This window comes from Scylla paramamosain, chromosome 15 (genome assembly GCF_035594125.1).
Source record: "Scylla paramamosain isolate STU-SP2022 chromosome 15, ASM3559412v1, whole genome shotgun sequence".
In the NCBI taxonomy this organism is placed as follows: domain Eukaryota; kingdom Metazoa; phylum Arthropoda; class Malacostraca; order Decapoda; family Portunidae; genus Scylla; species Scylla paramamosain.
In genome coordinates, this window is record NC_087165.1 from 5,258,512 (window position 1) to 5,268,811 (window position 10,300).

The 10,300-nt window shown below is 43.6% G+C and overlaps 1 long non-coding RNA gene across 4 annotated transcripts in view; it reads left to right on the top strand.

Annotated features, from left to right (window-relative positions):
* LOC135107309 (uncharacterized) overlaps positions 1 to 6,529 on the top strand; it is a 29,040-nt gene extending 22,511 nt beyond the window's left edge. Inside the window, exons 3-5 of one of the 4 annotated variants that reach the window (XR_010271693.1) lie at positions 5,016 to 5,151; positions 5,460 to 5,765; positions 6,316 to 6,529. This is a non-coding gene — a long non-coding RNA (uncharacterized LOC135107309). Of the gene's footprint in view, positions 1 to 5,015; positions 5,152 to 5,459; positions 5,766 to 6,292 lie in introns of all 4 variants that reach the window. The other 3 variants (XR_010271692.1, XR_010271694.1, XR_010271691.1) reach the window with 3 other exon arrangements.
* Positions 6,530 to 10,300: the final 3,771 nt, after the last annotated feature.

Here is a 10,300-nt window from a genome sequence, read left to right on the forward strand (position 1 = left end):
AATTTAATCTTAGCATAACTCTTAAAGTTTAGCAGACTCCGGTCCTGTCTTAAATTTAACACCTAGACTAAGCACAACCTAGGAAGTTAAACACAGCTCTAAGCTTAAGAGTTGATCTGAGTCAAACCTCTATAATTAAGAATCTTTGTTAATACGGCCCCAGGCTCCGTGTCGACACATTAAAATACCGCCAAACACTTTATTATTATTATTATTATTATTATTATTATTATTATTATTATTATCATTATTATTATTATTACTGTGTGTGTATGTGTGAGTGATGTCCCGCGGCACACACGCTAGCAGGCCTCCCAGCGTGTAATGTGAGGTCGAGGCGGTGTGCTTGGGGGCGGGTGGGTAAGATGGAAGAGGTGGGGCAGGCCAGTAGGTAGCGGTTGGCTGGCTGGGCGACAGGTGAGGGGGGCCAGGAGAGCGTTGCACAGTGGCAAGGTGGAGTGTGTGTCCACCTCGTGGGAGCACACACGCGCACACACGTTCCCACATACGCAAACACATCCACCTCGACACATAAGTTAATGTACACAAGTGTTCAGTAAGCTTTTGTTGAGCAGCGGGCATAGACTTGCTAATTGAGGAGGGCGGCGTGTGATGCAGAAATAATGTGAGAAGGGCGGCGAGAGAGAGAGAGAGAGAGAGAGAGAGAGAGGGAGGGAGGGACGGAGAGAGAGTCGAGAGTGAGAGGCGACGGTGACCGGTGAGGGTGTGTGGAGAGAGAGAGAGAGAGAGAGAGAGAGAGAGAGAGAGAGAGAGAGAGAGAGAGAGAGAGAGAGTTCATATCATATTGAATTTTCTTTATTTTATACTGTAACCTGAATCAAATCTTAATTATCAAGTTAGTCCTGTAATAAAAAAAAATAAAAAATGCGCAGATTGTTTGGTGGAGGGCAGGCGTGTGGGGGTGACAGAACCTAAAGGATTGATGCAGTGGTGGCTGACTTTGTGGTGTGATGGGCAAGGGTAAGATGATGGACTGGGAGTGGAGGAAGATATGGTATCGTGGAACAAAGCTAGGTGGATGGAGTGGTAAGGCGAGGAGATGGAAACCTGGCGGAGCGGTTATAAGTGGAGGAGTGGATGGGAATGTTGCTGGGTGGCGGGAAGGGTTGATATGTACTGTAAGAGTATGAGGCACAAAGGACCACATTTCTAAACTTAAACACTTCGGCGTCTTATCACGGCCATTTTTACCGGGGTGTAGCAGGAATTTTTTTTTTCTTTTTTTTCTTTTTATTCTGGGGATTTAAAGAACTTTCATAGCTATAGTGATAGTTTAATACGTATCCTCTACGGCCAAAAGGATATATGCTCATTTGGAATCCATATAATCATGTTTGTGGGCTTTGAAAAAAAAAAATCCCAATGAAAATCTAGTCTTTTAAGAATACTGGCCTAATACTTATTGTTGAAATATAATGCAACAGAACTCTCTCTCTCTCTCTCTCTCTCTCTCTCTCTCTCTCTCTCTCTCTCTCTCTCTCTCTCTCTCTCTCTCTCTCTCTCTCTCTCTTTGTTGTAAAATTGTAGCTGTTATTTCTTTTTTCTTTTAACGTCTGCCTTGATTTGTTTTTGATAAATATCCGGAGTAGAAACGTTATGTCTTTGTCTTCGCAGTTTCTTTTTTTTTTTTTTTTTTCTGCTGGATCTGTTTTACCTCACTTGAATCGCGCTCTTCGTTTTCCTTAATCTACGTCACATCCGATGAATTTTTAGATTTTACTTGATTTATGAATATGTGCTGTACGTACTTACGCGTTCATTTTACTATTTATCTTTTTAGCATTGTTTCCTTATCTCTTGATTCACTCTGTTCCCGAATCAGCTTTTTTTTTTCTTCTTATCTACATTATTCTACTTGCAGTGAAATAGGAACAATTTCCTCCACCTCATTTCTAGTCTTTTTTTTTTTTTTTTTTTTGTACAGTGGTAGTTACATACGCCTTCTTTTTCCCATCGCCCCAGAGTAAATCCCTTTCCCATTTCTAAATTATATAATCATTGTTACCAGCACCACAATTTGCTGTCAGTCCTCGCGGCAGCTGTCTGGAGCACCTGCCTTGGTGTCACCTGCCCTCTTGCCCCCACACGCCACCACCGCGCTCCACGTCTCTCTCTCTCTCCTTCGCTTATGACTGCCGCCGTCCGTCTAACAAAAGAAAATATCGACAAAGGCCGAGGCTCTGCAGAATGTCTTCTCAACCATTTTGGCGTCTTCCTTCGACAACTTTTAAGACTCCATTAGAAGTTGCTGGGATTCGTAAGGTTATTTTCATGGTTGAAGTGATAGTTTAGCAGAGTCTGCCTCATCAGTGGGGAAAACACACCTGGAATTCTGACTTAACATCTGTGCGGCTCTCAAAAGTAGCCTTTATGAAATTCCACAGCGTTTAGGAATACAAGTTGCGAATCGATGGTGGTGCATGGGAATTGTTATCTTTGTGTGAATTGTGGTGAAGTAGGCAATGATAGGAACACGTGATTTTGCTACAGTAGTTCAGAATGAGGTGATAACAGATAATGTGCTCTGTTGTCGATGATGGTGATGAAAGATTATGTATGGGATCTGCTGGCTAGGCTGTGTAGTGGGTACGGGAGCATTAGGGTGAACATTGCGTTATCAGGCTTAACAGGATGATGTGCTTTGGTGCTCGTTGCTGTTTGACAAAAACAGACGACTGAGGAAGACGGAGACACTGGCAAATTGTAGTGACGGAAAAACAGCTACCCAGTAATGAGGGAGAGCCGGGAAAACAGGGGGAAGGGGGCGTGGAGAGAGAGAGAGAGAGAGAGAGAGAGAGAGAGAGAGAGAGAGAGAGAGAGAGAGAGAGAGAGAGAGAGAAGAGAATCATAATAACAGTCAGTATTGTTTGTGCTGGGTTATTGCTAATTGTGTTGTACATACATCTTGAGTGAACTAAGCCAAGCCAGCACGCGGCACGGAAGTCAGGAGAGCTCAGATGGAAAGCTGCGTGGCGCCCGGAAGAAGACCCCTGCCACCTTCCACCCATCCAGGTACACAATGGACCATCCACCGACTCAATCTCGACGGGAAGTTGCTAATTGACCCGTGACCTGTGTGGGGCTGGCGGGCCGCGCACCCTCCCCCTCAAGCCGTGAACCCTCGTCCCGGATCACACACGGGAACGGTATCAGTCTATAAAAATGTCGTGGTTATATATTTTCGAGAAACCTTTCTTTACTATACCAGCGGCACTACTCACTTCAGAAAGTTGCATTGAGGCGGCAAAGAATCTGCGGGTGAAGGACACGCTGGTGGTAAATCAACAAGCCAGTGGCCGCCGTGATAGGAGGAGTAAGTGGGGCAGTGCGTGAATGGCAGACTGACAACTTGGTGCTTTCTTTTGGTCTACATTTAAAGTTTATACAAAATGCATACATAGTGGTAATCTTTTAAAAACGGGCTTGACCAGTGAATAGAGGATGCTTGTTTGATGAGTCTGCCAGCCATGAACAATTTCGTTTTTATACTTGAAGAGAAATTGGACATTTTGCCGATGTTTTATGATGAACCAAATTTAGGAACACCAAAAGAACTGAGAAAATAATTCCTCAGAATGCATATAGATAAAACTGAGGTAGGGTAGATGCAGCTGACAAATAAACACGGTGAAGACGCTGGACGACGCACGCTGATCCGTCAGAAACCGTGCAGGACACACACCAACCACGGTGACAGTGGAGCGGTACCACAGAGCCTGGCATGTCTTCGTGCTTACAGCGCACGTTTAATGCTCGGGAGAACAGTCACGTCTCGTAATAGGAATATTTCACTAACCTGCATCTGACTTTCGATTAATAATTCTGATAATGTTATTGAAATTTCAGATTGATTTTTATATGATTTCATCTGTATTACCTATAAACAGAATCTTTAAAAATATGCATTTCGGGGCGTTATTTCACTATCGAAAAAAAAAATAAATAAATAAATAAACGAGTGTCGACTCACACACGAGCCTAAATGGTACACTGATGGTAGCAGATTCCTCATAGAAATTTAACTCGCGCTTTTCATCTTGGTCTAGTTCGTGCAACCTGCTTGCTAGGTCATGCCGCCACAAGGCAGTGAGCGCCGCGCAGGTACTTCAAATGTTCTACTTTTTGTGCTAGGGACTTTTGCTACCTCATTAGATTTATTAACATCGGATAAATTGCTGTAAATTCAGTTTGCTACTGGAGAATATTTTTGCAAATAAAACCAATTTTCCCAGAAAATTATGACAGTTAACAGTAATCATACTGTTGAGAGTTTCAGGATTGATAATTTTGAATAGTTTAGAAAATTACGGGAACACTTGGCAGGGGTCAGGCAGGTTAGATTCACCATAAAGTTCAATGCGCTCGTGAAAACAATTACATTTGTTGTTGCTATGCCACTTAATGCTGCTGCTGCTGCTGTAGATCTGAATAAAGCTGGTCAAATATCTTCTGACGTGCTACAAATGAAATAGCACCAAGGAATAAAAACCGCAAATGTGTGTGGCCAGAGACCCAGCATGAGAATTAATCTTCAAGTTTTTCGCTTGGGGCCAGCGAGGAGTGAACAGCAGACCGACTGTGGCAGGAGCTGGGCTGCTGGGTCGTGGGAGGGGTGAGCCAGTGCTCTGACAGATGACGCTGAGGTTCTGGTGAGGCTCTATCAAGGCACTTTAACACAGCTAACTTCCTTTCCTTGCCATAACAATGTGTGTGTGTGTGTGTGTGTGTTTGTGTGTGTGTGTGTGTGATTATAAAAGCAAGCTGATGTATATCTGCGTAAATCTCGCGGGTCCAGAATATATGGTAACGTTTCGTTGGTTGTTGGTGTTAACGCAATCGAATTAAAAAACGTGGACCATCGAGCAGAGAGAGAGAGAGAGAGAGAGAGAGAGAGAGAAAGAGAGAGAGAGAGAGGATTATGATCCATAGAATTAATTAGTTTAGATTCAAGTCACATACAGGAGATACCACAAACTTGAATGGTTCATCTCCAGTCCTTGCCTCCGTGGATCGGTGTGTCGCCCGTGGGTGGGCAGCGAGTGCGTGGCGTGACGGTCCTGGCCTGGCTTGTTCATGGGTGATTGGTGCCGGGATTGATCTAACCAGCTTCATCTGAGCATTGTGATTGAGGTATTGAGTAACATGTAACCTTTCTTGTGGTATTTTTTTTTAAAAACCACACCTTTTGATTTTTCATTATATAAAACTTAAATGAAAGATAATTGTGTGGTTCATGTTTCAAGTATCATTTTTAATCTTGTTCTTGCTTCTTCAGTTTCTAATATATTGCAAATGTTACGGAAATCACATATTGTAATTATACCAGCGAATTTTTACCTTCATAATAGTTTGGCAAGTGAAATCACACTCCATGCCGGAAGAAACTATTGTTATTCATGAAATGGATTGCATAACTGACATAAATAGTCACATACTAGGGCGGTGGTGATGTGACAAGCGCCGATACGGAGGTGAAGGGAAGGACGATGGCGTGAGAGCTGAGGACAGGGTCGCAAGGGGCAGAGGTCGAGTAGCGTCGCACCCTGGCAGCAGATGGCGCCCGGTGCAGAGCGGAGGTGGCTCATCACATCACTGCGACCCCTGACCTCCCTTCGCCGTGCCTCTTTGCCTCCTGCTGCTGACTCTCCCTCCCTCCTCCTTCCTTGTTCCCCTTCTCCCTTCCCTCTCCTCCATCCCCCCTTTTCCATCCCCTCCTCCGACCCCTTCTCCACTGCGTGTACGCCGTAAGTGCCTCAAGAATTAAAAAAAAAAAAAAAAAACTCCCACTACCAAAATAGTTAATACATTAGCACTTCTTCTGGACCACGGGAAGTATCACATTTATTTATTCATAAGAAAATGTATTAGGATATTTTCTATAATTGTTAGTTACATTCGAACTCCGCCTTGCTCTCATTTAGCTATTACATTAAAAGAGAAAAAAAGGAAGGAAGAAGAAAAAAAAAAGGTGATTCAAAAGCAAGATTCCGTCAAGCTACCACCTGCTTCTCCATCTACCCCCCCTCCCCCCCCTAAACACACCGGACAGCCTCGCCACGCTCAACCACACCACGCCTCCACATGCTGCCCTACCAGTAGATACACGTATTCCTGGTTTTCATGAAGGCAGGAACACGGATGCACATCATTGTTCACATAATTTTATTTCATGACGGCATTTCACTTGTGTGTGTGTGGGGGGGGGGAGATTAGTATTCTCTGGTTAGTTTGTATCCTTTTTTTTTTTTTTTACTTGTTTTACTTTTTTCAGTGCTTTAATCTGCGGTATTGCAGTCAGCGGCGGAGATGACAGAACAGCCTTTCGGGAGCCAGTGGCCTCCCAGGACCTCCTGCGCCGTGGAATTCGCTACCAGAGGAAAGAAGGTAGAGGCGGCACTTGTGTGTGTGTGTGTGTGTGTGTGTGTGTGTGTGGAGGCATTATGATGTGTAGTACAGGAATAGTTTGCTTGTTGGTCTCCTTTATGGTCGAGATTAATACAGAGAGGGAAAGAACATCTTAGAGAGAGAGAGAGAGAGAGAGAGAGAGAGAGAGAGAGAGAGAGAGAGAGAGAGAGAGAGAGAGAGAGAGAGACTGACTGACTCAGAGACGCATATGGTCGTAGTTTGCACGAGATTTAAAAAAAAATGCGTTTATTTCTAAAATCTTTATCTATTTACATTGATTAGGACTTCCTTTGGGGTTAAATGAATGAACGCTTAATTTCCACCGCCAGCCAGTCACGCAGTTCAGTCATTTTTCCTCCTGTGCGCACGGCAAGGGTTATCAGGGTAAGACTACCAGAACCATCAAAATACAAAGCACATCAGCGCGTATTCCGGGATGATCCTGAACTGGTGAGATTTTTACAGCCAACTTTCCAGTCGCGTGCTCTTTATTAGTGGGCTGAAGGGGCGGAGGCGGTGGTGGGTATGACTCACGTCGTGTCCCTCCCCTCTTTTCCCTACAACCACTTTGCCTCCAACAGAAGACAGCGTTTGGGTGGAGGTGGGTGGGAAAAAGTGGATAAGGACGAAATGCGTAGATAAGCTCTCTCAGTTCTGACTCGCTCTTCATTTTGCTATAGAGCGGTTCTTTATCTTGTGCTGGTTTTCACGTGATTTCTCTACAGTGCTACCGCTCATGAATGACTCGTTTACAAATATCACTCCTCACTCACTGTAGCTGTCACTTCTTATTGTTGATTATAATTATCTTCGTTATTCTTCTCAGTCATTTCTAGCATTACTCTTCGTCACTATTTTTGTTATTCGAAGGTAATCTTTGTCTGCTGCTCACTGTTACCCAGTTTCTTCTCTTTCTCCTTGGAAGCCCCCTCCCCCGAAAAAAAAAAAGCACAGTGCAATATGTGAAGTGGGTGGCAGACCTCTTCTGTGGTCGGTGGCAAGGTGACCGATTTGATCCTCAATCACTCAATGAAGTGACAGGTGTAGACTGCATTAAAAACTAGATAACGCAGGATTATTGTATATTTGTTAACATGTAACTCAACTGTATGGGGGGCGGGGTGCCATTACCGAGTGGAGGAGCAGGACACTATGTTAGTCTCCACTAGACTAATGTATTGGTAGCACGCTGTGTGGGAGTATTTAAGAAAAATTGTCTTGAGATTGCACCGAAGGCACGATCGCGTCAGTGTCTTGGCGTGCACTGGGTGGTGACCAGCTGTCGCCGTGATGTTTCACCAAAGACAGTTTTTCGATCAGTCTGTCAACTCCTCAAGCAGTAAAAGTGGTAATGACACTTTAGGGGGGGAAAAATGTAAGTGCTAGTGAACGAGTGGGATTATTTATTTGATATTTTGTTGGACACACACACACACACACACACACACACACACACACACACACACACACACACGCACACACACACTTAATATATTAAAGTCTAGTACCACAGGTCTGCGTTTACGTAATGTCAGACTACACAAGCAAAGATACATACCATTGATGTCGTTGATGTCCAGACTTGTCTGCGGGTCATGACTGACTTTCACACGATAACTTACACACCATAAAAGGCTTCTATTATATCTGAGATATGTTGAGTTCTGAAGCAACTTTTTTTTTTTTTCTGACGCTTACACCTCGGTATGACCTTGACTTTCTAATGGTCAGCACAGAATAGTGATAAAATATTTGAATCACGTATACACTTTATTAACATAGATTGTCATTGCCAGTCGTGGAACGTCCCACGTCTCCAGTTCAGCGAAATAAGACGGTCGTAAAAAGTCACTAATTAAAGTATAAAATGAAGAGCTCAAGAAGGTGCGGATGTACGCTTGGCCGCTGGTGCGAAGCCGCGCGTCGAGATGAAGGCTGGATGGGCGGGACGTGACTGGTCGCCCGGAGGCTGTGGCCACATTCGTCCCGCGCAGGCCTTGACTTAATTGAATTTGGATTTTCCTGATCACTTCCACAAAATTTCATTAGTCTTAAATTGAGATCACATTCTGTTGCTGAGAAAGAAATGAAAGTAGTTTGCAACAAGTAAGATGTTTGGTTTGCATACAGTCCAGGAGGTAAATCATAAGTATGGGCAGAACTATTTCAAGTGGTGGGAATTGATAACTAAAGAAAAATGAGTAGTGCTTGGCAGGCCCAGCCCGGGGTGCCAGAGGTGGGTGGCAGGCGGGTGGGTGACGTGGGGAATTTCACAGCTTTCAGTGTCTTGCCAGACGTCAACCTTGTAACCACCTGGTGGTCTTTGCTCACTCTCTTCTTAACTTGTTCCGGGGTAAGCTGTCAGTTACGTTATTATCTTGTAGCATTTTAGTAACGGAAATATTTCTCTCTCTCTCTCTCTCTCTCTCTCTCTCTCTCTCTCTCCTATCCATCTATTTATCTATCTATCTATCTTTCTATCTATCTATCTAACTCTATCTATCTATCTATCTATCTATCTATCTATCATATATATATATATATATATATATATATATATTTTTTTTTTTTTTTTTTTTTTTTTTTTTTTATACCAGTAAATATTGCGGACACGGTCTCACACTGCTACAGTCTTGACACCTCAGGGCAGGAGGGCGCGAGACGGAAGGATGACCGCTTCATTATGTATGTAAATATTAAGCCGCACGGCCGTTTGCTTAACCTCAAAACTCATCTTTACAATTGTAAGGGACCGCAAGGCACGGGACAGCATACATAAAAGGCACAAAATACAGCGCGTTCCGTCCATGCGCCTGGGGCCACGATGAGACCGACAGACGCTTGAAGCAAGTGTTATGTAGTTGCATGTCATTTTTACACTGCCTTATTGACTGCACTGTTCTTTGACAATCTTTGTTTGTCACTTCCTCCCCACTGCAGTCTTTATCTTGAAATTACTCAAAATATTGTTAGAAACCTCAGCGACACTCGATGCTATGAGTAAAAGCAAGTATTTCCAAGCGAGGGGACATAAGTCGTAGATTCTGCTCTCACGTGTTGCCTGACCCACCAGCCCAGTGAAACGCCACATGTCTTGCTTCAAACATCGTTTATTGAGGAGAGGCATGACAACCAGCGGCAGTCGTCGTATGCTACATCCATTTCTTACCGAGACACTGGTTAATATTCTGCCATGCTAAAGAATACTTTGCGAACTCGCAAATTTTGCTCTGGGGGGTGGGGAGGCGATCTTCATTATTTTTTTATCTATTCATTTTAGTTGAGGGAATAGGAACTTAAAGAAAGAATCCATTTTTATTATGTGCTTAGGAATGGGGGAAAAAAAAAAAACACGCAAGGATACTACAGAACACATGTCAGGCGTACATGGTGTAAAGCAGGTACCGCGCAATGAAGATAGTTAAAACCTGGGAGAGCATATTATAGATTTTTTTTCAAGAAAATAATCATAAATTAAACATGACATCGCGAAACATGAACTCTGGATCAGTGCACAAAAAAAAAAATAAAATAAAATAAAAAAAAAAGATGGCTGGCGCACGAGATACGCCGCACGAGATACGCTTACCTACACCTTTAGGTGTGTGATGACCAATAGTCTTGTTTGATGGCACTCAGGAGAGACTGTCAGTACTCTGCACTGACAGATTCACTGCTTCGCCTTTCTTCACTCAAGTGTTGAAGTGACTGGCAGGCACGCGTGCCTCACATGTGAGCTGAAGATCAACAGGTACAGTTTGCAAACTATATTACAAGAGCAAATTTCCCCAGGGTTTCCGCAGGAATCAGTTCGGTTTCTGTAGTTTACACGAAGAAAACGTGGCTTCGGCTTCTGATGGATCCAGCATCCAAC